This window comes from Amblyraja radiata, chromosome 33, assembly GCF_010909765.2.
Source record: "Amblyraja radiata isolate CabotCenter1 chromosome 33, sAmbRad1.1.pri, whole genome shotgun sequence".
In the NCBI taxonomy this organism is placed as follows: domain Eukaryota; kingdom Metazoa; phylum Chordata; class Chondrichthyes; order Rajiformes; family Rajidae; genus Amblyraja; species Amblyraja radiata.
Genome location: NC_045988.1, coordinates 24116284 through 24143600, shown reverse-complemented (window position 1 = coordinate 24143600; position 27317 = coordinate 24116284). Strand labels below are relative to the sequence as shown.

The 27317-nt window shown below is 45.9% G+C and overlaps 1 long non-coding RNA gene across 1 annotated transcript; it reads left to right on the top strand.

Moving 5' to 3' along the window:
• Positions 1 to 8276: 8276 nt before the first annotated feature.
• LOC116991261 lies at positions 8277 to 26826 on the top strand. The gene is made up of 3 exons (XR_004416723.1): positions 8277 to 8288; positions 20257 to 20262; positions 26777 to 26826. It is a non-coding gene; the product is annotated as an uncharacterized LOC116991261 (long non-coding RNA).
• The last annotated feature ends 491 nt before the right edge of the window (positions 26827 to 27317 follow it).

Genomic DNA, 27317 nt, shown 5'->3' with positions numbered 1-27317 from the left:
AGGGAGAACGTGCAAACTCTGTACAGACAGCACCCGGAGTTGGGATCGTACCCGGATCTCTGGGTCTGTAAGTGCTGTAAAGGGCCTTTCCCACTTGGGCGTAATTTGTGCGTCATTTACGCGACAGGCTGGTAATGACTGTCGCGCGAAGACCGTCTAGCAGTACGACAGTGGCGCGCTTTGCTCTCGAGGGCCCTGCTTCTTTTGGGAGCCATTGCAATGTCTTTCGTACCGTCCTGTTATTTTAGTCCAATCTCCGTGGCAAGGATTTTCCCAGTGAAAAATGTTCAAAACTCGGTGGGCTTTATACCCGGGTGATCACGTGGTGCGGCGCTCAAATGATGCACAAATTGCGTGCCGACGGCATACGCGGCGACGCATAGTTACAGACGTTGACGCACGGTAATGCATAATAAATTTGCATAGGCAATGTTCGTGCGTCACCGTGCGTCACCATGTGCCACCACGCGCTACACGTACGCCATCAGTACGTCAGCGTGTGCCATCAGTACGTCCGCGTGCGCAAGGGATACGTCACGCTGATGGCACGCGAGGATTTTGAACATTACATAATCCTGGGGCGATAGGTCAGCACCGTGCGTTACCGCGCGTCACTGCATACGCCACCACGCGTCAAGACGTGCCAACCAATTTTTGGGATGTCCCATAAATGACGCGCAAATGACGCCCAAGTGGGACAGGCCCTTAAGGCAGCAACTCCACCGCTGTGCCACATTGCGTGTAAATATATGTTCATGTGGGTGCTGAGTGGTGTGGTTTATTAGTTGATGTGTTAGATGTGCAAAATGTGCTGTGGCGTACAGTATGAGTGCATAACTGTGTGCTTGCTAATGAAGCTGTGTTTCCATGTCCCGAGCCTTTGGACTTTAGAGATACAGCTGGGAAACAGGCCCTTCAGCCCACTGGGTATGGGCCGACCTCCAAATACCCCATACACTAACGCTGTCCTACACACCAGGGACAATTTTACCAAAGCCAATTAACCTGCAAACCTGTACGCCTTTGGAGTGTGGGAGGAAATCGAAGCACCCGGAGAAACCCATGCACTCACGGGGAGAACGTACAAACTCCGTTTAGGCAGTGGTCATGATCAGGATCTCTGGCACTGGAAGACACCAACTCCACTGTATGTGTGACAACGGTGCTTGCGTATTTGTGTACGTGTGTCCCCATGGGATTGTGTGAGTGTGTGCTTGTTTGTGCAGTTTGTGTTTGTGTTTGTGGGTGAGTGAGTACACAATTGTGTGTCACCTTGTGTGTCTGTGTGTATGTTTGGGTGGGTGTGTGTCTGGATCACCCCGTGCCTTGCTTTGTGTGTTGATTCTTAGCTTTGAGGCAGCAACGTGTGTTGGGACGTGTAGCGTGTGTGTGCGTGTGTGGGATATATTCCGGAGCCACAATTCCAAGGACAGAACACTCACTTTGACAGAGACCTTCCTGCACTGCTGCTAGTTGTGAGATGAATCAGTCTGGCAGTGATTTCAGAGACAGCGTTCTGCTGCTTCTAACATCCCTGGAGCTCTCTGGTCTGGAGACATGCCTTGTTCTCCCACCCTCAGAGACCAGGACAGTGTGTTTATAACTACTCCACCCTCTACACCTTCTCCCTGCATCCATTGCACCAGAGCACTGCTACTTGGCAGAGAGTGCCTTTGAGGGCTGGAGCCCTGTTATTTTAGTCCAATCTCCATGGCAAGGATTTTCTGATATCAATCATCGCAGGAGTAGGTTGGCAGGTGAGTGGTACCTAGACGCTAAGCATTGTGTATTACCAAGGGAACATAGCAGTAGACACTCAAAATGCACATCAATGCTTTCACAGTGCTGAGATGACGGTGCAGTGCTATCCAATACAACAATCCTTCATTCTCAAAATAGACACAAAATGCTGGAGTAACTCAGCAGGACAGGCAGCATCTCTGGATAGAATGAATGGGTAACGTTTCAGGTCGAGACCATTCTTCAGACTATAAGTCTGAAATATCACCCATTCCTTCTGTTTTTAGTTTAGTTTAGTTCAGGTACAGCGCGGAAACAGGCCCTTCGGCCCACAGAGTCCGCACCCACCCGCGATCACCGCACATTAAACATTAGGGACAATTTTACATTTATACCAAGCCGATTAACCTACAAACCTGTACATCTGTGGAGTGTAGGGGGGAAACCGAAGATCTCAGAGAAAACCCTCACAGGTCATAGGGAGAACATACAAACTCCGTACAGACAGCACCCATTGTCAGGATCGAACCAGGGTCTCCGGCGCTGTAAGGAAGTAGCTCTTCCACTGTGCCACTGAGCTGCCCACATGTAAATATGTTTCGGATAAAATGTGTAGGAAAGAATTGCAGGTGCTGGTTTAAATTGAAGGTAGACACAAAATGCTGGAGTAACTCAGCGGGACAGGCAGCATCTCTGTAGAGAAGGAATGGGTGACATTTTGTGTCGAGACCCTTCTATAACCTGGATCTTTGACCTTTGGTGCTAGACACACAATACCAAGGTATAGAAGGCAACAGACCACGAGCAAATGTGGAGGTCAGCACTGCTATTCTGTTCAATCTTCAGTTAAAACTGAAAGTCTTCAGAAGGAGGAGGCGGAGCAACAAGCTGGAGTAGTCGCACTTTTTCCAAGCTCCCAATCTGTTAACCTTCAACTGTTATTACAGCTCAGCCTAAGTTTTAAAACTACCATAAATATTTAACACCATCGACAGCACTCCTCCACATCGTAAAGATGGCAGGCAGAAGAAAGAAAGAGGAGCAAAATATTGAAGACTCGTCGACCAGCACCATCATGGCTACGCTAGCAGCCTTGTTAACAGGGCACAAGGCATCGCTACTGGCAGAATTTAACGCAGCGTTCACCAAGCTGGAAACGAAGCTGGACAATATCCAGACCACTATTCTAGATCAACAACAGCGTCTTTCGTCATTAGAGACATTTGCCGATACCACCAGCCAAGACATGCGAGCTATGGAGACAATGTTAACTACGGTCATCGAAGAGAACGCCAAGTTTAAGTCTAAGCTTATCGACCTGGAAGGCAGGAGTCGCCGAAATAACGTAAGGATAGTCGGCCTACCCGAGAACATCGAAGGCCCCCAAACAACAGCTTTTTTCTCTCAACTCCTGCTCGAGACACTTGGCGAACACATACTGGAATCAGCCCCGGAGCTAGACCGAGCCCATCGCACGCTAGCAGCCAAACCAAGCCCTGGTGGGAAACCCAGAGCAGTTGTGGTTTGCTTCCATAGATTCCAGACCCGCGAGTTGGTGGTGCGTGAGGCTCGGAGGCAGAGGGGTAAGCTGAAGTACAAAGATATCCCGATTCACATTTTTGAAGATTACTGTCCCGAGGTAGTTGAACAACGTTCTGCATATCGAGATGTCATGAAGGAGCTGTACAACCTGGGTCTCAAACCCTCCCTTCATTATCCGGCCAAGCTGTTCATCATGGCCGGGGAGGGAAAGAGGCGACGGTTAACATCTCCCGAGGACGCTCAGGCTTTCATTTCATCTTACCGTTGATGCAGACCGGGACCCACAGATGACTGACTCTGCTCGGTACGTTTACATCCGAATGGCACAGGGATCCAGTTAATCTACGGTTACATTATGGGTTACATTATGGGCTAACTTTAGCTTGACTGCCCTTAGCAATTAGCCACTGCTAGCGCTCGGCCTTGCTGTTATATCAATGACTATGTCTTACCAACTTTTCCTTTTAATGTTTATGTGTAATCATACTTGAAAGGCTCTTCCCCTGTACATGCTATAAAATAGGGCTAAAGGGACCCACATTGTGGTTTGTGATTTGATCTCTGCCTTCTTGCTTTTAGCAGCTGGCCAGCATTTGAATGGTTTGTATACACTAGTCTTAATAGCGGACTGTCTGGGGCTGATAAGAACTCATTATAGTCAAGGCTGCGTTACACCAATTAGCTCTTACAGCGTTTTTGTTTAACAAAACTTAATTGATGTTCTTCTGCCCTGCGCCTTAATCCAAGAATCCAGTTTGCCACTTGTTAATCTCTCTAATGCTAACTCTTTCTTTATACCTTACCAACTTTAAGTTATACTATGTTATACCAAAGGAAGCTATTCCTGTTTCACTTATACGTTGGCTTACTTATTTAGTATCACTATTTTGTTAATTTTGTTAATTTGTCTTGTTGTATTATTACTATCATCACTACTATTATTACCATTAGTGTTAGCAATGTCATTGGTAGTACAACTACCAAGGCTATTATTTTAACTTTGTATCTATTCATTTAGGTTTACTTCACTTTATTTCTATTTCTATTTCTATTTTCTATTGTCTATTTCTCAAATTATTATTATCATTGTTATCATTATTATAGTTATATTCATTTTATGTTACTTTACTGATATTGAGCGACTTTGCTGCTTTGGGATGTGGAAATATTGGGAGTTAAGATCGGACTACTCCATGCGGATGCGAGGACAACGTACCTTGGTGCAATGGGCACTCAAGGTTCGGTTGGGACATTGGGGACCTCAGGTCCGGGGACTCAGGTTTGAAAGATGGTTAAGTGATATGTGTCACGACCGTTTGTTGTGTGTATACATATGTATGTATTTTTTTTTGTTTTGTTTTTTTTCTTTTCCCCTTTTACCACCCACACCCCCACTCTCAGCAGCTGGCTTCGATGCGCTCTTCCATTTCAATCTGCAGTATTACAGCGCTCTGCCCACTCGTTTGGATATAGCTAAATATGGCCAACACAAACGACACTCTTAGATTTGTCTCGTGGAACGTGAGGGGAGTGGGGGGTCCTACTAAGACTGATAAGATCTTGGCCCACTTGCAATACCTTAAGGGCGATATATTTTTATTCAAGAGACACACCTTCGCAACAGAGAGGTAACACGGCTTAAGAGAGGCTGGATTAGCCACTTATTTCATTCAAAATTTAATTATAGGGCTAGGGGTACTGCTATCCTGATTCGTAAAAACGTTATGTTCGAACCACAGAAAACGGTGGAAGACCCTGCTGGCCGCTTTGTCATGGTCTCTGGCAAACTGCAAGACACACCTGTCATATTGGCCAGTATTTACGGTCCCAACTGGGATGACAGCTCATTTGTAACCAAATTTTTTACATCTCTCCCTAACATTGAAAATTACCACGTCATTGTGGGTGGAGATTTTAATCTGGTCCAAGACCCTATACTGGACAGATCTTCGAACAAAGCCTCCACTTTAACTAAATCAGGTAGGACTTTGCATGCTTTTACCAAACAACTTGGGCTCACTGACCCATGGAGACATACATTTCCCACGACTAAATTATTTTCATTTTTTTCCCACGTGCACCGTACCTATACCCGTATAGACTTCTTCCTCTTAGATAACAGACTGCTCTCCAAAATCAAATCCAGCGAGTATCATAGTATCGTGATATCAGATCACGCAGCGACTTCCCTCGATCTTCACTTTCGTAAACGAACTAACCCCTTTAAACAGTGGAGGTTCAACTCCTCATTACTAGCAGAGGCTCACTACAAGCAATTCCTGCACTCTCAAATCACCTTATATTTTGAGCTGAATGACTCGCCGGACATAGCAAGAGGTATACTCTGGGAAGCTTCAAAAGCTTATATTAGGGGCCAACTTATCTCTTTTGTCTCCAACCTGAAAAGAACCGAGACGTCCCAAATGGCAGACCTGTTACGAAAAATAAAGGACATTGATGATAAATACGCATCTGACCCAGACCCTAATTTTTATAAAGAACACTTTAGGTTACAAATAGACTTTGACCTCATGTCTACCAATAAAGCCAAGTTACGACTGCTTAAATCTAGGCAACACTTTTTTGAATCTGGGGATAAAGCTGGGAAGCTTTTGGCCCATCAGGCCAGAACCGAGGCGACTTCACGGCTAATTCCAGCCATTAGATCCAGCTTAGGGGAGATTCATACCGATCCTCTTAGAATTAATGAAGCATTTGCTAAATTTTACGCTGAGCTATACGCTTCCGATTGTCCTCCCACTGCAGATGACATGTTCCGTAGTATGACGTTTCCCCGAATTGACGATGAAGCCACGAAAGTCTTGGGTGGTCCCATAACTGTCACTGAGGTCCAAGCAGCCATCACATCGCTGCAAAGCGGAAAGTCGCCCGGCCCTGACGGCTTCACTGTAGAATATTACAAAGCTTTCTCTGCTCTCCTCGCACCAGTCCTGAGAGATATGTACAATGAGGCGTTTTTACATCGTCGCCTACCGCCCACCTTGTCGTTGGCTACTATCTCCCTAATTCTTAAAAAGGAGAAAGATCTAGGTATGGTTAGTATAGTAAGACCTGAGTGATCTCCTGGACAAGTGTCGATCGCCTGGATTGGGGTCGGAGAGGAATTTCCCGGATTTTTTTCCCGAATTGGACCTGGGTTTTTATCCGGTTTTTTGCCTCCCCCAGGAGATCGCGAGGTTCTTGGGGTGGAGAGGGGTGATAGCGGTATAAAGGGGAGGGTAGTGTCTTGTGTTCTGTGTCTTGTGTCTACTGTTTGTGGGTAAGTGTGTCTGTTTAGTGTTCAGCCATGAGCGAATGGCGGTGCGGGCTCGACGGACCTGGTGGTCTACTCTCGCACCTACTTTCTATGTTTCTATGTTTCTATGACCCCACTGCTTAAAAATCACATCTTTAATCCTTCAAGTACAGACTCCGCATTCAAAACCTGGCATAGTAATGGCATCAGTAGTATCAAAAACCTATACAAGGATGGTATTTTTTCGTCTTTTGCGGAGCTTTCGTACAACTATAGCCTCCCAAACTCCCACCTTTTTCGTTTTTTCCAGATTAGGAATTTTGTGAAGAAGATATTCCCCCATTTCCCAAATCGTCCCCCTGAAACCCTGACCGATTCCATCCTAGCTCTAGATCCCAACTGGAAGAAATGCATCTCTTTTTTGTACAACTTGTTAGGGTCGGGTATATTGAAACCTCATACCTCATTAAAAGCTGCGTGGGAGGGCGAGCTGAATATGAAACTAACAGACCAGCAATGGGACTCTGCCTTGGATTTGATCCATTCTTCCTCCATATGTGCCCGTCATGGCCTAATCCAATGCAAAGTCCTTCACAAAGTCCACTACACAAACGCAAGATTATCTAGAATATACCCCGCTGTTAAAGACACCTGCAACAGATGCAATCAATCCCCTGCCAACCATAGTCATATGTTTTGGTCTTGCCCTAAGCTAGCAACCTTTTGGAGGAGTACTTTCGACGTGCTAAGCAGAGCCTATGGCCAGACTATTCCTCCAAACCCACTGTCAGCTATTTTTGGTATTCCCCCCAACACCAACCTCTCTGTTGCGTTGAAGCGGGTCCTGGCTTTTACAACCCTGTTAGCCCGGAGACTGATTTTGCTTAACTGGAGACTTACCTGTCCCCCGACACACGCCCGCTGGATCAAGGAGGTGCTCTACAACTTAAAGCTTGAAAAACTTAGGTTCTCTCTCAAAGGCTCTACCAAGACATTCCTAGAGACATGGAACCCTTTCCTGGAACTTGTTAACTCTCTTAACTTGTTTCCGTACTCGGAAGAGGACTGAGTGTCCTCTATCACAGCTCTGTCTTATTGCAGTTGCTATCCCCTCAACCCCTCCCCCCCCCCCCTCCCTCCCCACAATCTATTTATTTATTTATTTATTTTATTCATTTTTTCTTCTTTTTTTAAATTTTAAAAAAAATTTTTTTTTTTTAATCGTATTTATGTGGATGTGTACGTATGTGAGTGTTGTTTGTCCCCGGGTGGCGAGGGTGGGTAAGGGTAAGGGTAAGGGTTTTGAGGGTCGTTTACATACTGTTGTACAATTATGTCCTGATTATCACTGTCTGTTATCATTGTATGTATGCAAATTGGTGTTAAATTCAAAATTCAAATAAAAAGATTTAAACTAAAACTGAAAGTCTTCAGTTGGGGCGGCACAGTGCCACAGCGGTAGAGTTGCTGCCTGACAACGTCAGAGACCTGGGATCGATCCTGACTACAGGTGCTGTCTGTACATAGTTTGTACATTCTCACTGGCACCACGTGGATTTAACCGAGTGCTTTGCTTTTCTCCAAAGACATACAGATTTGTAGGATAGTGTTAGTGTACCGGGCGATTGCTAGTTGGTGAAGATTCGGTGGGCCGAAGGACCTGTTCCACCCTATATCTCTAAAGTCTAAACTCAGCGGGTCATGTAACATCTCTGAAGAATAATTCCAAAGAGGGATCCTGACACTGCCAGTCCATCACGGGTACTGACCACCCCACCATCGAAGGGGTTTGCAGGAGTCGCTGCCTCAAAAAGGCAGCCAGCATCATCAGAGACCCACACCACCCTGCGCACGCTCTCATTTCACCCCTGCCATCAGGAAGAAGGTACAGGAGCCTGAAAACTGTAACATCCGGGTTCAGGAGCAGCTTCTTCCTTACAGCCATTAGGCTATTAAACACTACAACTTCCAATAAGTTCTGAAATACATAGACGATTACTGCACTATTATTGTTTGCCTGTATTTTATGTGTACATATGTGTGCATGTGTATAGGTGTGTATATGTATATATGTATACACACTAAACCTTTATTCTTGGATATTATATTGTTGACAGTGTATTATGTTTAATTCTGTCGTGATGCTGCATGTGAGAATTTCATTGTTCCAACTGAGACAGATGACGATAAAACATTCTTGACCCTTACTTTTGACTTAACTTCCTTGACCCAAAACTTCACCCATCCATGTTTTCCGGAGATGTTGCCTGACCCGCTGTCAATCCAACGTTTTGTGGGGATATTTGTGTACCCTTGTGAATCTTTCCCGCTTAAGGTTGTCCTTCCTACGGCTGGGCGACCAGTAATGTTTTCCAACGGCATTCATAGAACTTCATCCAGAATTTTGTGGCTAGTTGTGGGAATGGGATTCTAATGAATTTACGTGAATCTAAAAATCCACCTGATCAGAAATGGGACAGAGATAGTCAAGTCATTTCAAGAGTGTTTTATTGTCATAGCGCCATCCTTCACGTTACCAAGGTCACTCCATTCTAACTGCCTCCCTGACCCATTCCACCTCTGAATTCAAGGACCTATCTACTTCACTATAATTGTAAACTATAAATCTTTATATCTTAGAAACAAGAACTGCAGATGCGGGTTTACCTAAAAGCCTCAAAGTGCTGGAGTAACTCAGCTATATATCTCATCATTTGACGATAGGAACTGTTGCCGATGTTTGTTATAAAAATACATAAATAACTAACAAAGACTCTGTCTAAAACCCATTTTTCAGCTGCTAAGTAAAAGATTTTCGAGGCACGATTCAGATGATCCAGTGGTGCAATGACTTTCTAATCCATATTTATTACTGCCTTTTATATTTGGTGTTCAAACATATTTCAGAAGGAGAGGGTGATGTACTGTGTTTTATTACTTTCGCTTCATCTGTTGGAGCTTGTCTTGAATCCTGAGTAGGCAGCGATGATGTAGGCAGGCAATGTGCTGAAGCATTGCATCTACATCTCTGCAAATTGTGTTTCACTTCAATCGGGGCACAGATCCTCTTCCCTCCTATGGCAGCTTCAAAGCAAATTGAGTTGACGCTCTGTGTGTAGAATTAAGTATGCGAGCGCAGGGTGCTGCCCTGAGAACAGCAGGCAACTTCACCGAGCGGATTGTGGATTCTGTGCTGCGCAAGGAAAGAGCAGAGAGGAAAATTAACCCTGAGATATCTATAATGAGACAAATACCTGTGTCCTTCCCCATTCAAGCTTGAAAGGGTGCTGAGAGGATTTGCGAGGATGCTGCCAGGATTCGAGGGCCTGAGCTGTAGGGAGAGGAAAGCTGAAAGATCCAGGTTCAGGAACAGCTTCTTCCCTACAGCCATCAGGCTATCAAACACTGCAACCACCAAATAAGCTCTGAACTACTTAGACTTGGGGGCATTAGTTTTGTCCTTGTGTATTGTTAGTGTTTGTTTGTTTTTATGTGTACGCATATATATATACAACTTATTTCTTGTTTATTATATTGTTAACAGCGTATTATGTTTACATATTCTGTTGTGCTGCTGCAAGTAAGACTTTCATTGTTCTGTCTGTGACATACGACAATAAAACACTCTTGATTCTTGATTCTCTTAACTCTCGAGGTTGAGCAGGCTGGTACTTTATTCCTTGCAGCGCAGGAGGATGAGGGCGATCTTATTTGTGGTGTGCAACATCATGAGAGGAATAGATCGGATAAATGCACAGTCTCTTGCCCAGAGTAGGGTAATCGAGAACCAGGAAACATGGGTTTAAGGTGAGGTGGGAATGATGTACTAGGAACCAGGTGGGTAACTTTTTTACTCAAAGGGTGGTGGGTGTTTGGAATGTGCTGCCAGAGGAGGTAGTTGAGGCAGGGACTATCGCAATATTTTGAAACATTTCGACAAAGGTACATGGATTGGATCAGTATAGAGGGATATGGGCCAAACGTGGGCAGGTGGGACTAGTGTAGATGGGACATGCTGGTTGGTGTGGGTTTGTTGGGCTGAAGGGCCTGTTTCCACACTGTATGATTCTATGACTCAAGGACTGTACCTGTATTGAATTCCTGAAAAGGAATGCTGATATTTGACTTGGTATTTTCTTCAGCACAGACATTGTGGGCCGAAGGGCCAGTTCTTGTTTTTTACTGTTTTATGTTCCATGTTCTATTTCTTCCCCCACATTCTAAATCTCTCTGATCAATTATAAAATGTCATAAAGAATACGAGTAGAATTAAGCCATTTGCCCCCTCTAGTCTACTCCGCCATTCAATCATGGCTGATCTATCTCACCCTCCCAACCCCATTCTCCTGCCATCTCCCCATAACCCCTGACACCCGTACTAATCAAGAATCTATCTATCTCTGCCTTAATAAAAATCCATTGACTTTGCATCCACAGCCTTTTGTGGCAAAGAGTTCCAGATATTCACCACTCTCTGATCAGAGAAATCCTCCTCATCTCCTTGTAAAGGAACATTCTTTTATTCTGGGCCTATGGCCTAGACTCTTCCACTAATGGAAACACCCTCTCCACATCCACTCTATGCAAGCCTTTCACTATTCTGTATGTTTCAATGGGGCTTTCTCTAAACATGGCTTTGGAGTCTAGCAAGGCCTTCAGACACTAGCACAGCTGATGTCTTCATACTGATGAACTGAGCAACTGGTCGGCACAATGGCGCAGCGGGTGGAGCTGCTGCATCACAGGACCAGACTCCCGGGTCTGATGCTGATCTCGGGTGCTGTCTGTGTGGAGTTTGCACGTTTTGCCTGTGATTGCATGGGTTTCCTCCTGGCGCTCCGGTTTCCTTCCACATCCCAAAGAAAAGATGTGGGGGTCTGTAGGCTAATTGCCTTCTGTAAATTGCCTCTGTGAATGGCAATGTAAAATAAGGTAGAACAAGTGTGAACGGGTGATCGATAGTTGGCGTGATCCTGGTGGGCTGAAGGGCCTGTTTCCATGCTGTATATTTAAATCAATTATTAGGCAAGGAAACCACATCCTAATTATCAGTTGCCACCCTCCCCTGCTGCTGTGACATCAAGATGGCATTTGATTTGAGTGTGGCATCAGGAAACTTGGCAGAACCAAGGGGGATCAGAGGAAAAAACCCAATGGTTGGCATTATTCTACACATAAAGGAAAATGGCTCTGGTGATTGGGCATTGGTCACCCTAAGCCCAGAACCTCACTGTAGAAGCTCCTCAGCACTTTTTCCTAGACGCAAACATCTTCATCTGCTTCATCGATGACCTCCCATCCATCATGAGAATTTGACGGCACTGGGCCTGTACTCGCTGGAGTTTAGGATGAGGGGAGAGCCTCAATGAAACTTACCGAATAGTGAAAGGCCTGGATAGAGTGGGTGTGGAAAGGATGTTTCCACTAGTGGGAGAGTCTAGGATCAGAGGCCTCAGAATAAAAGGGCACACCTTTAGAAAGGAGATGAGGGGGAATTTCTTTAGTCAGAGGGTGGTGAATTTGTGGAATTCATTGCCACAGATGACTGTGGAGGCCAGGTCAATTGATATTTTTAACATGGAGATTGACAGATTATTGATTATTACATGTGTCAAGGGCTATGGGGAGAAGGCAGGTGAATGGGGTTGAGGGAGAAAGATATATATACTTGTTCTGTTTTGGGACAATAAAACACTCTTGACTCTTGACAAGAAGGTCAAGGATTTAACTACATAGGAACATTATCACTGACAGTTTCCATTGCATGTCCAGTTCACATTATCGTGACCTGGGAGTTTGTTGCCTGCCCTCATTGTTGCCCCATCATATCCTGGATCTCCCGGCCAACAGCAATGTGGGAGAGCCTTTACAGGGGTTCAGTGTAGGATTCAACACGATCTTCACCTAGGTAATTCGGGATAGGCCTACCTCGATATGTCAATGTTTCGTTAGTGAATTAAAAGTTAACCCAAGAATTTGATTCGGAGCCTGAAGAAGTCCAAAACATCACCTTGAAACTTTAGGCTTTGGACTGTGGAGATACAGTGTGAAAACAGGCCCTTTGGCCCACTGAGTTTGCGCCGACCAGCAATCATCACCTTTTACTAACTCTATCCTGCACGCCACGGACAATTTCCAGAAGCCAATTAACCTACAAACCTGCACGTCTTTGGAAGGTGGGAGGAAAATGGAGCACCTGGAGATAACCCACGCAGTCACAGGAAGAATGTACAAACTTTGTACAGGCAGCACCCACAGCCAGAATTGAACCTGGGTCTCAATAGACAATAGACAATAGGTGCAGGAGTAGGCCATTCAGTCCTTTGAGCCAGCACCGCCATTCAATGTGATCATGGCTGATCATCCCCAATCAGTACCCCGTTTCTGCCTTCTCCCCATATCCACTGACTCTGCTATCTTGACACAGAAGGCCTATCTAACTCTCTCTTGAAAGTAACCAGAGAACCGGCCTCCACCGCCCTCTGAGGCAGAGATTTCCACAGACTCATAACTTTCTGTGTGAAAAAGTGTTTCCTCGTCTCCGTTCTCAATGGCTTATTCTTAAACTGCGGCCCTTGGTTCTGGACTCCCCCAACACCGGGAACATTTCCTGCCTCTAGCGTGTCCAAACCCTTAACAATCTTATATTTTTCAATAAGATCCCCTGTCATCCTTCTAAACTCCAGAGTATACAAGCCCAGCTGTTCCATTTGCTCAGCATATGACAGTCCCGCCGTCCCGGTGATAATTACTCGTTTCTAAGCTTCCCCCCCAGTCTAGTTTCAGTAAAAACACTGAATCAAGCACTTGAAACAACTAAATTTTATTTTACCAAAGTCGCGTCACAGTTCAAACACTGTACCTATCCCACTGTGGGTTCGATCCTCGCATCTGCCTGTTCAAGCTCTCTAGGCCTCGCTCAGATAGACACTCCAGAAGTTCACGCAGTCCCGAGCGCTCTTCCAGAAGACTCGTGACCGCGGACTTTTATATGTCCAGAGACCTCGAGGGGCCGAACCACATGGGGGTGGACTCTGAATAAACCAATTACAGATATCGATTAACCCCATATATAACAGGCATTCCCCTAACCCAAAGATACAACAGTTCAATACATTATATTCACAACGGACTTCGAGAGGAAGTCAATTTGGAAACATTTACCCTGATTAACTGAAAACCCAGGCAAGTCTCAACACCTCATCCAATCAACATTTGGCAAAGTCAGACTTATTATTTACAAATATTTACAAGGTGTATGTCTGGGTTGCAGCCATCCAATCCATTCTATGCATTTTGCACCAGATTGACAGGGTTTGCAGATATTCCCATTCTTTGCTTGCAAATTGTATCTAAGCTCCAGACACTCTGGCACCTATTCGCAGCTCGTCCCAGCTCTGCAGTGAGTAATTCCAATTTGACCAAATATCTCAGGAACCCTGAAACTTAACCCCATATTGAAGTCTAAGCTGCTCCAATTTAGCCAGGAATAATATTCCTTCCTTTTATCATAATGATAACCCATCATTAATGATAACCAAAGTGGCTCAATAATCAGCCAACCAGATATACATAAGTGTGCTTTACATTTCCCATCTATCAGTAACACAAGATGATGATGTTTCTTCTCAGAATCTTGTTAAGCGTCCCGAGTTTTCATGGGCCTAACTTCACAAGTTCTGTCTGAGGAGTCTTCACCTCCAGAATTTTTGTGGGCGTGAATTCCTTCCATCCGTGTTCCTGCCCAGTCTTCTATCACCTTCCACAGTCGAACCTAAACCCTAGAAAATCCTAAGAAACTTGGGACAATGCAAGTTACCATCATGCACTCCTGCTTTCCCACACATTCGCTATTCCTATTTCACTTGAACCTATTCCTATTCTATTATCTATCAAACCTATTATATTGTACTATATTCCTATATCCCTATTCCTATTCTATTCCCTAATATATTATTTATTATTCTAGTATCGACACTAATTATCCTCCTTCATACCCACACGGTGTTATATTATGTATATCTGATGACAGGTAATCATATAATTTTCAGCTGTGTTCGGTCCAGATTCCCCTACAGGCGTGACTTTAATTTCATGCAATCCATAACAAGTCAACAATCGACCAGAGGGTTACTATTCACTGTTGATCAGCCGCTATTTGGAATCGATCACGGACATGCACCAACTTCGAAGTTCTATATACAAGAATTCGAATCCCACCTTACGCTGAACTTCAATATGAAATCCAGTATTGAAAATTTAGCTGTAAATATGGACTCGAACTCAATCTCCTAATTTTTAGTGCTTATCTTTCTTACTACGCGGGCTCTCGATTTAGCTAAAATTGCCCAATTCAATTTTTTAAACGAACTGGAGTATTCCGGCCAATCTATACTCAATTCGTCCAAACTCGGTACCTTCTCGAAGCTCCTCGTCCGTCACTTCAGGGAGAGACTCAGTTACCTACACACAGACACACCCTCTGCTCAGTACTGAGGATCCAACGCTTACCCGAAGAGCACCGTTTGAATTCATGCTCCTGGCAACGATCCGATCGAAGGCGAGACCTGTCTTTTAATACCCCATCAATTCGGATTCCAAGTCTAACATAGAAACATAGAAACATAGAAAATAGGTGCAGGAGTAGGCCATTCGGCCCTTCGAGTCTGCAACGCCATTCGATATGACCATGGCTGATCATCCAACTCAGTATCCCATCCCTGCCTTCCCTCCATACCCCCTGATCCCTTTAGCCACAAGGGCCACATCTAACTCCCTCTTAAATATAGCCAATGAACTGGCCTCAACTACCTTCTGTGGCAGAGAATTCCACAGATTCACCACACTCTGTGTAAAAAATGATTTTCTCATCTCGGACCTAAAAGACTTCCCTCTTATCCTGAAACTGTGACCCCTAGTTCTGGACTTCCCCAACATCAGGAATAATCTTCCTGCATCTAGCCTGTCCAACCCCTTAAGAATTTTGTAAGTTTCTATAAGATCCCCCCTCAATCTTCTAAATTCTAGCGTGTACAAGCCGAGTCTATCCAGTCTTTCTTCATATGAAAGTCCTGCCATCCCAGTCTGGTGAACCTTCTCTGTACTCCCTCTATGGCAAGAATGTCTTTCCTCAGATTAGGAGACCAAAACTGTACGCAATACTCCAGGTGTGGTCTCACCAAGACCCTGTACAACTGCAGTAGAACCTCCCTGCTCTTATACGCAAATCCTTTTGAAATGAATGCTGACATACCATTTGCTTTCTTCACTGTCTGCTGCACCTGCATTCCTACTTTCAATGACTGGTGTACCATGACACCCACGTCTCGATGCATCTCCCCTTTTCCTAATCGGCCACCATTCAGATAATAGTCTACTTTCGTGTTTTTGCCACCAAAGTGGATAACCTCACATTTATCCACATTATACTGCATCTGCCATGCATTTGTCCACTCACCCAACCTATCCAAGTTACCTTGCAGCCCCCTAGCATCCTCCTCACAGCTAACACTGCCCCCCAGCTTCGTGTCATCCGCAAACTTGGAGATGTTGCATTCAATTCCCTCATCCAGATCATTAATATATATTGTAAATAGCTGGGGTCCCAGCACTGAGCCTTGCGGTACCCCACTGGTCACTGCCTACCATTCTGAAAAGGACCCGTTTACTCCTACTCTTTGCTTCCTGTCTGCCAGCCAGTTCTCTATCCACATCAATACTGAACCCCCAATATCGTGTGCTTTAAGTTTGTATACTAATCTCTTATGTGGGACCTTGTCGAAAGCCTTCTGAAAGTCCAGATATAACACATCCACTGGTTCTCCCTTATCCACTCTACTAGTTACATCCTCGAAAAATTATATCAGTTTCGTCAGACATGATTTACCTTTCATAAATCCATGCTGACTTTGTCCAATGAATTCACCACTTTCCAAATGTGCTGCTATCCCTTCTTTAATAACAGACTCCAGAATTTTCCCCACTACCGATGTAGACTTTGGAGAGGAAGGAAGCGTCCTTGCGTCCTTATGGCATTAACATTGAATTCTCCCAATTTTGCTAGCCCGTGCTGTCTCCTCCCCTTCCTTAACCCTCTAGCTGTCTCCTCCCACCCTCCCATCCGCCCGCCCTCGGGCTCCTCCTCCTCCTCCCCTTTTCCTTCTTTCTTCCCCCCCCCCCCACCCCCACCCCCCATCAGTCTGAAGAAGGGTTTCGGCCCGAAACGTCGCCTATTTCCTTCGCTCCATAGATGCTGCTGCACCCGCTGAGTTTCCCCAGCAATTTTGTGTACCACCGATGTTAGACTAACTGGTCTGTAATTCCCCGTTTTCTCTCTCCCTCCCTTTTTAAAAAGTGGGTTACATTAGCTACCCTCCAGTCCTCAGGAACTACTCCAGAATCTAAAGAGTTTTGAAAAATTATCACTAGTGCATCCACTATTTCTGCGGCTACTTCCTTAAGTACTCTGGGTTGCAACTTATCTGGCCCTGGGGATTTATTGGCCTTTAATCCATTCAAATTACCTAACACCACTTCCCAGCTAACCTGGATTTCACTCAGTTCCTCCATCTCATTTAAACCCCAGTCCCTTGCTATTTCCGGCTATCCCATCTTTAATAACTGACTCTAGCAGTTTCCCCACTACCGATGTTAGACTAACTGGTCTGTAATTCCCCGTTTTCTCTCTCCCTCCCTTTTTAAAAAGTGGGTTACATTAGCTACCCTCCAGTCCTCAGGAACTACTCCAGAATCTAAAGAGTTTTGAAAAATTATTACTAATGCATCCACTATTTCTGGAGATACTTCCTTAAGTACTCTGGGATGCAGCCTATCTGGCCCTGGGGATTTATCGGCCTTTAATCCATACAATTTACCCAACACCACTTCCCGGCTAACCTGGATTTCACTCAATTCCTCCAACTCCTTTGACCCGTGGTCCCCTGCTATTTCCGGCAGATTATTTATGTCTTCCTTAGTGAAGACAGAACCAAAGTAGTTATTCAATTGGTCTGCCATGTCCTTGTTCCCCATGATCAATTCACCGGTTTCTGACTGCAAGGGACCTACATTTGTTTTAACTAATCTTTTCCTCTTCACATATCTATAAAAACTTTTGCAGTCAGTTTTTATGTTCCCTGCCAGTTTTCTTTCATAATCTATTTTCCCTTTCCTAATTAAGCCTTTTGTCCTCCTCTGCTGGACTCTGAATTTCTCCCAGTCCTCTGGTAGGCTGCTTTTTCTGGCTAATTTGTACGCTTCATCTTTTGTTTTGATACTATCCCTGATTTCCCTTGTTATCCACGGATGCACTACCTTCCCTGATTTATTCTTTTGCCAAACTGGGATGAACAATTGTTGTAGTTCATCCATGCAGTTTTTAAATGCCTTCCATTGCATATCCACCGTCAACCCTTTAAGAATCATTTGCCAGTCTATCTTGGCCAATTCATGTCTCATACCCTCAAAGTCACCTTTCTTTAAGTTCAGGACCCTTGTTTCTGAATTAACAATGTCACTCTCCATCCTAATGAAGAACTCAACCAAATTATGGTCACTCTTGCCCAAGGGGCCACGCACAACAAGGCTTCTAACTAACGCTTCCTCATTACTCAATACCCAGTCTAGAATAGCCTGCTCTCTCGTTGGTTCCTCTACATGTTGGTTTAGAAAACTATCCCGCATACATTACAAGAAATCCTCTTCCTCACCACCCCTGCCAATTTGATTCACCCAATCTATATGTAAATTGAAGTCACCCATTATAATTGTGTCAGAACTGAACGAGGAGGAGGACACAAATGCAGGCTCAGACACAGGGCAGATCAGTCTTCGGCGTTTAATCGGTCCAAGTCAGTACACAGGTAGGCAAAACAGAGGCAACAGTACCATATAGGAGCAGGCAAGAACCAGTGGTCGAAAATACAGGCAAAGGTCGAGATCACAAGGTCACAAGATTTCGAGAGCTGGAACGAGGTGATACCAAGTAGCATACACAACGAACTGGCAATGGGAACTAAAACACAAAAGGCTTAAATACAGACTAGCAGGGGATAACGAGACACAGGTGAAACACATCAGGGCGTGGCCAACAATCACATGAGGGTAAACGACCTGACAGGAAATGGGACCTGAAACAAGAGGAGATGTGAGACACCAAAATAAAACAAGAATGCAAACTCTAATACTAAAAACCAATAAGAAACAGAAACTAGATCAAACGCGAGACCTGACAGTACCCCCCCCCCCTCCATGGCCGGCTCCTGACGGCCCAGGATCTTCAGGATGTTGGCGCCGATAGTCCCTGATAAGTTCCGGGTCGCATATGTTGCGAGCTGGCACCCAAGACCGCTCCTCAGGTCCATACCCCTCCCAATCCACAAGATACTGACAACCACGACCACGCCGGCGCATCCCCAGCAACCGGCTGACCGTAAACACTGGACCCCCATCAAGGAACCGGGGGGGCGGAGGGGGTGTGGAGGCAGGGACCAGAGGACTCTCCTTAAATGGCTTCAGACGGGAGACATGGAAAGTAGGGTGGACCCTCATGGCACGGGGGAATTTGAGACGAACCGCCACAGGATTGATGACCTTCGATATGGGGAAAGGACCAACAAAACGAGGAGCCAGCTTCCGGGATTCCACCCTCAGCGGTAAGTCTCGAGTGGAGAGCCACACCCTTTGACCAGGCGAGTATACTGGAGCCGGCGTTCTTCCACGGTCAGCCATCCTCTTGTAACGCGCCGAACTGCGCAACAGCATCTGACGAGCCCCATTCCAAACCTTGCGACAGCGACGGACGAGAGCCTGAGCGGAGGGCACACTGGACTCCCTCTCCACAGCAGGGAACAATGGCGGTTGATAACCATAGGCACACTGGAATGGAGAGAGACCAGAGGATGAGCAAGGAAGTGTGTTGTGTGCATACTCCACCCAAATAAGGTGTTTGCTCCAAGTTGAAGGGTTCTGTGCCACCAAGCACCGCAGTCCTGTCTCCAATTCCTGGTTAAGGCGTTCAGTCTGTCCATTGGATTCCGGGTGATAACCAGATGTAAGGCTGACCGTGGCGTCCAACAGAGAACAAAACTCCTTCCAAAACCTGGACACGAACTGAGGCCCCCGGTCAGACACAATGTCTCTGGGAAATCCATGAATGCGAAAAACATGAGACAGCATGACCTCTGCCGTCTTCTTGGCGGAGGGAAGCTTGTGCAACGCAATGAAATGGACCATCTTAGAAAATCTGTCCACTACAGTCATGACTGAGGTGTTACCTTCAGAAGAGGGCAAGCCCGTGACAAAGTCCATGGAGATGTCTGACCAGGGGCGTGAGGGGACAGGCAGCGGATTCAGGAGGCCAAATGCGGCCCGACGGGAGGTCTTGTTCTGAGCACAAATACTGCAGGCGGCGACGTACTCCTTAATCCCCCTCTCCATGGAAGGCCACCAAAACCGCTGTTTGGCCACAAACAGTGTTCGGCGGACACCGGGATGACAGGAGATCCGAGACGTATGAGCCCAGTGAATCACCTGTGAACGAAGAGACTCGGGAACAAACAGACGATTAGAAGGACACCCTAGCGGAGACTGAACACCAGCAGTTGCCTCGGAAACTCTCTTCTCAATCTCCCAAGTAACCGCCCCAACAAAACAGGAAGCAGGCAGAATGGGAGTTGAAACCTTAGGGGATGGGTCAGGATCAAACTGTCTGGAGAGAGCATCAGGTTTGCCATTCTTGGCACCAGGGCGGTAAGACAGTACAAAATCAAATCGATTAAAGAAGAGAGCCCACCTTGCTTGGCGCAAGTTGAGGCGTTTGGCTGACTTGATGTATTCCAGGTTTTTGTGGTCTGTCCAAACTAGAAACGGCTGCTTGGTACCCTCCAACCAATGTCTCCATTCCTCCAAGGCTGTTTTAACCGCTAACAGTTCACGGTTACCCACATCGTAATTTCTCTCAGCAGGAGAAAGCTTCTTTGAGAGGAAAGTGCAGGGATGTAATCGACCATCTGTGGGGGATTTCTGTGAGAGTACGGCCCCGATGCCCACACCCGAGGCGTCCACCTCAACCACGAACTGGAGTGACGGGTCAGGGTGAACCAGGATGGGGGCTGAGGAGAAGCTCCTCTTGAGTCTCATAAATGCAGTTTCTGCTTGAGAGGACCAAGAGAAAGGCACGTGGGGTGAGGTAAGAGCATGGAGTGGTGCAGCAGTGACACTAAAGTTCCGGATAAACTTCCTATAAAAATTAGCAAACCCAAGGAACCCCTGAAGTCGCTTACGACTGGAGGGTGTAGGCCAGGTAGCCACAGCACTGACCTTGCTCGGGTCCATCTGTATACCAGCAGGTGATACAACATAACCAAGGAATTGAACAGTGTTAACATGAAATTCACATTTCTCAGCTTTCACAAACAGATCATTCAGGAGCAAACGTTCTAGCACCTGGTGTACATGCTGCACATGGGAAGTCTCGTCTGGAGAAAAAATCAAAATGTCATCAAGGTACACAAACACAAATCGGTTCAGCATGTCCCGTAATACATCATTAACCATGCCTTGAAAAACTGCTGGAGCATTAGTAAGACCAAACGGCATGACCAGATATTCATAATGACCACTGGGTGTGTTAAACGCAGTTTTCCATTCATCCCCGTCCCTTATCCTCACCAGATGATACGCATTTCTAAGATCTAACTTAGTGAATACTGCAGCGTCTTTTAACAGTTCAAATGCAGAGGAGATAAGAGGAAGAGGGTATCAGTTCTTAACAGTAATGTCATTGAGTCCTCTGTAGTCAATGCAGGGCCGAAGTGTTCCATCCTTCTTATCCACAAAGAAGAATCCAGCTCCTGCAGGTGAAGAAGAAGGTCTGATGATCCCAGCAGCAAGGGCATCGTCAATGTACTTTTCCATGGCGAGCCGCTCAGGTGAAGACAAGGAGTAGAGATGGCCCTTAGGAGGCGCTGTACCTGGCAGAAGGTCGATGCAGCAGTCGTACGGTCTATGCGGCGGAAGAGATGTGGCCTTGGCCTTGTTGAACACCTCCTTTAGGTCTAGATAATATGAGGGAACCTTGGTGAGATCTGGAAAATCCTCCTCCCTTGAACGGGGAGGCTGCCGGAGGGTGGTCCTGGAAGATCCCAGCAAACTGCTCCTTGACGGATCCTTCATAGACTCAGGAGAAGAATCATGCAGATAGATGAGTTTACAGTTATTCCCCCAAGAAATTACTTCCCCAGTACCCCAGTTCATGTGAGGATTATGGTAAGACAGCCAAGGGAGCCCCAAAACCAGAGGATGAAGAGGACAGTCGAGGAGATGAAAACTGATGGTCTCAAGGTGATTACCTGCCACGATGAGTTGAACAGGTTGAGTTCGGTGAATTACCCTGTACAGTAGGCGCCCATCCAGTGCACTAGCCTGCATAGGATCTTGAAGCTGTTCACGTTCCAGCTTCAATTCATCAGCCAAGCGAATGTCCATGAAGTTCTCATCTGCCCCAGAATCAACCAAAGCCTGCAGGGAGTGCCACTGGGAATGCACCAACAATTGTACCGTCGACAATGGACAAGAGGAACGGCTCATAGGAGTGGTACAACTCACCAATGTCCTCTCTTTCATTGGTGAGCTTTGTCTTTTACTGAACAGCTGTTCAACAAATGTCCCAGTTCACCACAGTAAAAACACCTCATTTCCCTTAGGCGGCGCTGCCGTTCCTCCGGACTGAGTTTGGCTCGTCCCACCTGCATGGGCTCCTCCGAAGATGCAGGTGGCGCTGTAGGCTGACTGGACCGGCCGAGAGGGAAGAAGTCCCGACTGGAAGGTGAAGGGCGACGCTGCCGCCACTGCTGGGAGGAGGACCGAACTGCAGCCGATCTCCTCTCTCGATCTCTTTCTCTGAGCCTAGCGTCAATTTGGATAGCCAGGGAAATCATAGACTCGACGTCGGAAGGCAGGGTTAGAGGAGCCAATTGATCTTTGATAGCTTCAGACAATCCATTGCGAAAAGCATCCAACAAAGCAGCCTCATTCCATCCACCCTTAGCAGCAACAGTTCGAAAGTCAATAGCAAAATCCATAACAGAGCGATTACCTTGTTTCATGGAGACCAGGTTCTGTGAAGCCTCTCGGCCAGGATTGGAGTGATCAAACGTGCGGGACAGAGCTTCCATGAACAGGACCGATGTCTGGCAAACAGGAGAATTCCGAGACCACTCCGCCGTGGCCCAAGCCTCCGCCCTACCCGACAGGTGCGTGATGATAAAGGCTACCCTTGAGCGTTCTGATGAAAAGGAAGCCGCTTGAAGTTCGAAATGCAGTCCACACTGAATCAAAAAAGGTCTACATTTCTCCGATTCCCCCGAAAAGTGTTCCGGTCTTGCCAGGTGGACGAATGGAGATGCTGCAGCAGCCGCGGCCATCGGAGCTCCTGGAGACACAGACAAGGAAACAGACTCGGCAGGCACGGGAGCCGCAGCAGGAAACAAAGAATTCAGCCGAGTAACCAGGTCTTCAAACCGAGAACTTAAAGTGTTCACCTGTGAACCGATGTCTGCCTGGAACCCCTGCTGACGCTCGCCGAGATCCCGGAACCCGGAGACGATCGAGGAGAGTTGACCCTCGTAATGCGAGATGCGCTCCTCTTGCTTCTGGAGCACTGCACGAAAAGGATCAGAGCCCGCTGAGTCCATTGTTGGCCAGTTCGTAATGTCAGAACTGAACGAGGAGGAGGACACAAATGCAGGCTCAGACACAGGGCAGATCAGTCTTCGGCGTTTAATCGGTCCAAGTCAGTACACAGGTAGGCAAAACAGAGGCAACAGTACCATATAGGAGCAGGCAAGAACCAGTGGTCGAAAATACAGGCAAAGGTCGAGATCACAAGGTCACAAGATTTCGAGAGCTGGAACGAGGTGATACCAAGTAGCATACACAACGAACTGGCAATGGGAACTAAAACACAAAAGGCTTAAATACAGACTAGCAGGGGATAACGAGACACAGGTGAAACACATCAGGGCGTGGCCAACAATCACATGAGGGTAAACGACCTGACAGGAAATGGGACCTGAAACAAGAGGAGATGTGAGACACCAAAATAAAACAAGAATGCAAACTCTAATACTAAAAACCAATAAGAAACAGAAACTAGATCAAACGCGAGACCTGACAAATTGTTTTACCTTTGTTGCACGCATTTCTAATTTCCTGTTTGATGCCATCCCCAACTCCACTACTACTGTTAGGTGGCCTGTACACAACTCCCACTAGCGTTTTCTGCCCCTTAGTATTTCGCAGCTCTACCCATATCGATTCCACATCCTCCAAGCTAATGTCCTTCCTTTCTATTGCATTAATCTCCTCTCTAACCAGCAACGCTACCCTGCCTCCTTTTCCGCTCCCAGCCTTGGTCACCCTGGAGCCATGTCTCCGTGATCCCAACTATACCATATTCATTAATAGCTATCTGCACATTCAACTCATCCACCTCATTACGAATGCTCCTTGCATTAAAATACAAAGCCTTCAGGCTTGTTTTTACAACACTCTTACCCTTTATACAATTGTTGAAAAGTGGCCCTTTTTGATTTTTGCCCTGGATTTGTCTGCCTACCTCGTTTACTTTTCACCTTGCTACCTATTGCTTCTACCCTCATTTTACACCCTTCTGCCTCTCTGCTCTTGCACCCATCCCCCTGCCACATTAGTTTGAATCCTCCCCGACAGCACTAGCAAACACTCCCCCAAGTAACCCTGGGCTACTCCTCGCTTAAAGAAGTGCGTTTGGTTCTCGTTAAAGGCAGCTGCAGTCTACTTAACTACGACCAGTTTTGGGCCTCTAACCCAGGAAAGGGCCTTTAACCAAACCCCACCAGGGCCTCTAACCCCAGCCTGGTTTTATGGGCCTCCAACGCAAAGGCGTGTTAACCACTCCCCCGTGCTTGCTACACTCTGTTCTAATGATCTCGATTAGACCCTTTCCCAAGCCCGTGAATTATCAATCTGCTCCGATTTACGGTGCCGAACATCAATGCAAAAACCGCACCGATTTCTGTACCCGCGATCGAAAAAGCTCAACACCCTTGATCGCAAACTTGGGTTTAGGGGTCTTTTGAGATCCTGGACAAGCTCCCAATGATAATTGCTTGTTTCTAAGCTTCCCCCCAGTCTAGTTTCAGTAAAAACACTGAATCAAGCACTTGAAACAACTAAATTTTATTTTAACAAAAGCGCGTCACAGATCACACACTGTACCTATCCCACCACGGGTTCGAAGCTCGCAGCTGCCTGTTGAATCCCTCTAGGCCTCACTCAGACAGAGGCACTCCAGAAGTTCATGCAGTCCCGAGCGCTCTTCCAAAAGATCGTGATCGTGGAATTTTATGTCCCAGGACCTCGAGGGGCCGAACCACATGTGGGTGGTCTCTCAATAACCCAATTACAGATATCGATTAACCCCATGCATAACAGGCATTCCCCTAACCCAATGATACAACAGTTCAATACATTGTATTCACAACGGACTTCGAGAGGAAGTCAACTTGGAAACATTTACCCTGAATTGTCTGAATGACAATAAATGAATCAAATCAAATCAAATCAAATTAACAGAAAACCCAGACAAGGCTCAACACCTCCTCCAATCAACACTTGGCAACGTCAAACTCTGCAACATTATTTACAACTATTTACAAGGTGTATGTCTGGTTGGCAGCCATCCAATCCATTCTATGCATTTTGCACCAGATTGACAGGGTTTGCAGATCTTTCCATTCTTTGCTTGCAAATTGTATCTAAGCTCCAGACACTCTGGCACCTCTTCGCAGCTTGTCCCAGCTCTGCAGAGAGTAATTCCAATTTGACCAAATCTCCCAACAACCCTGAAACCTAACCCTATTTTGAAGTCCTAGCTGCTCCAATTTAGCCAGGATTAACACCGGGAATTAACCTTGTAAACCTACGCCGCACTCCCTCAATAGCAAGTATGACCTTCATCAAAATGGGGACCAAAACCGCACACAATACTCCAGGTGTGGCCTCACTAGGGCCCTAAACAACTGCAGAAGGACATCTTTGCTCCTATACTCAACTCCTCTTGTTGTAAAGGCCAACATGCCATTTGCTTTCTTCACTGCCTGCAGATTCCTAGAGTCACTTCCTTAAGTACCCTGGGATGCAGACCATCAGGTCCTGGGATTTATCAGCCTTCAGTCCCATCAGTCTACCCAACACCATCAGAAAAAAAAATCTCCCCATTTCAAATTCAATGCTGAGGATTTAGTGTTGAAAATGTTTTCAAGAAAAGCATCTTTGGTCTCATCGACATCTGCCACCCCAACGATTCTTTAACTGAAGATCACATTTGTTCTCGATTTCCACTGGTGATAATGCAGAGGATCAGTAAATAAATAATACATTCTGTGTTGATTGATGACAGTGTCGTGTTGGCATCATGATGTTCTGCTCGAGCGACATTCTTCCATCTGAAAAATTGAAGAGCTGTGGGAGTGTATTCCTGCACCATGCTTCTGTCTCAGAGAGACGCTGAAAATCTTCCTACCTTAGTCACCTAATCCAGTTCTCTTGAACGTTATACCTCCCAAACGTTAACTGTTTCTTTCACATAGGGTCATAAGGAATAGGAGTAGTCAGGCCATTCGGCCCATCAAGTCTATTCCGCCATTCAATCATGGCTCATTTATCTCTCCCTCCTAACCCCATTCTCCTGCCTTCTCACCATAACCTCTGACACTCGTACTAATCAAGAATCTATCTATCTCTGCCTTCAAAATATCTACTGACCTGGCCTCTAGAGCCTTCGGTGTCAAAGAATTCCACAGATTCTGACTAAAAAACATTTCTCCACATCTCCTTCCTAAAAGGACGTCCTTTAATTCTGAACCTTTGACCTCTAGTTCTAGACTCTCTCACTAATAGAAACCACAACAGTCTCCGCTATTGCCATGTGATTTGCTGATGGTCACCAACATTACTTTAATCAGAGGGTGGTGAATCTGTGGAATTCATTGCCACAGACGGCTGTGGAGGCCAAGTCAATCGATATTTTTAGGGTGGAGATTGATAGATTCTTGATTAGTACAGGTGTCAGAGGTTATGAGGAAACGGCAGGAGAATGGGGTTGAGAGGAAAAGATAGGTCACCCATGAATGAATGGCAGTGCAGATTTGATGGGCTGAATGGCCTAAATCTACTCCTACAACTTACGAACATGAGCATGTTCTGTTTTTACCTCAGATTTTCAACATCTGCAGTATTTTACTTTGTTCCAGTTCCATTGTGATCTGCAACACTGGCCCTGTATTTCCTTGAACCTTTTCACTGCTGCATTCAGGATCAATATGCCAGAAATGTGGTGCCAGCATCAGCTTAGATTTAGACTGTAGGCTTTAAACTTTAGTGATACAGCCTTCGCCCCGGAGTCTGCGCTGATCGGGGATCACCCTGTTTGACCTGTTGAGTTCCTCCAGCATTTTGTGTCCACCCTTAATTAACCTGGTAGGAATGCTCCTAAAACTGCTCCTCTGCCAAAGGCACAATTTTACCAGATGTGAAGTGAAACATTTCAATGCTTCGGCTTGAATGGGTGAGTTTTGATCAAGGAATACATGGCCACTATGAAATGCAGGTTGTGTTAGGCATAAAGTTGGCTTGACTCATTCCTAGTCAGTTGTAGGGTTGGAGATTGTTAGTTGTTGAGGGATTGACAAGGATGGAGTCATTGATCCATCAAATGCATGATCTTGTTTACTCTTAG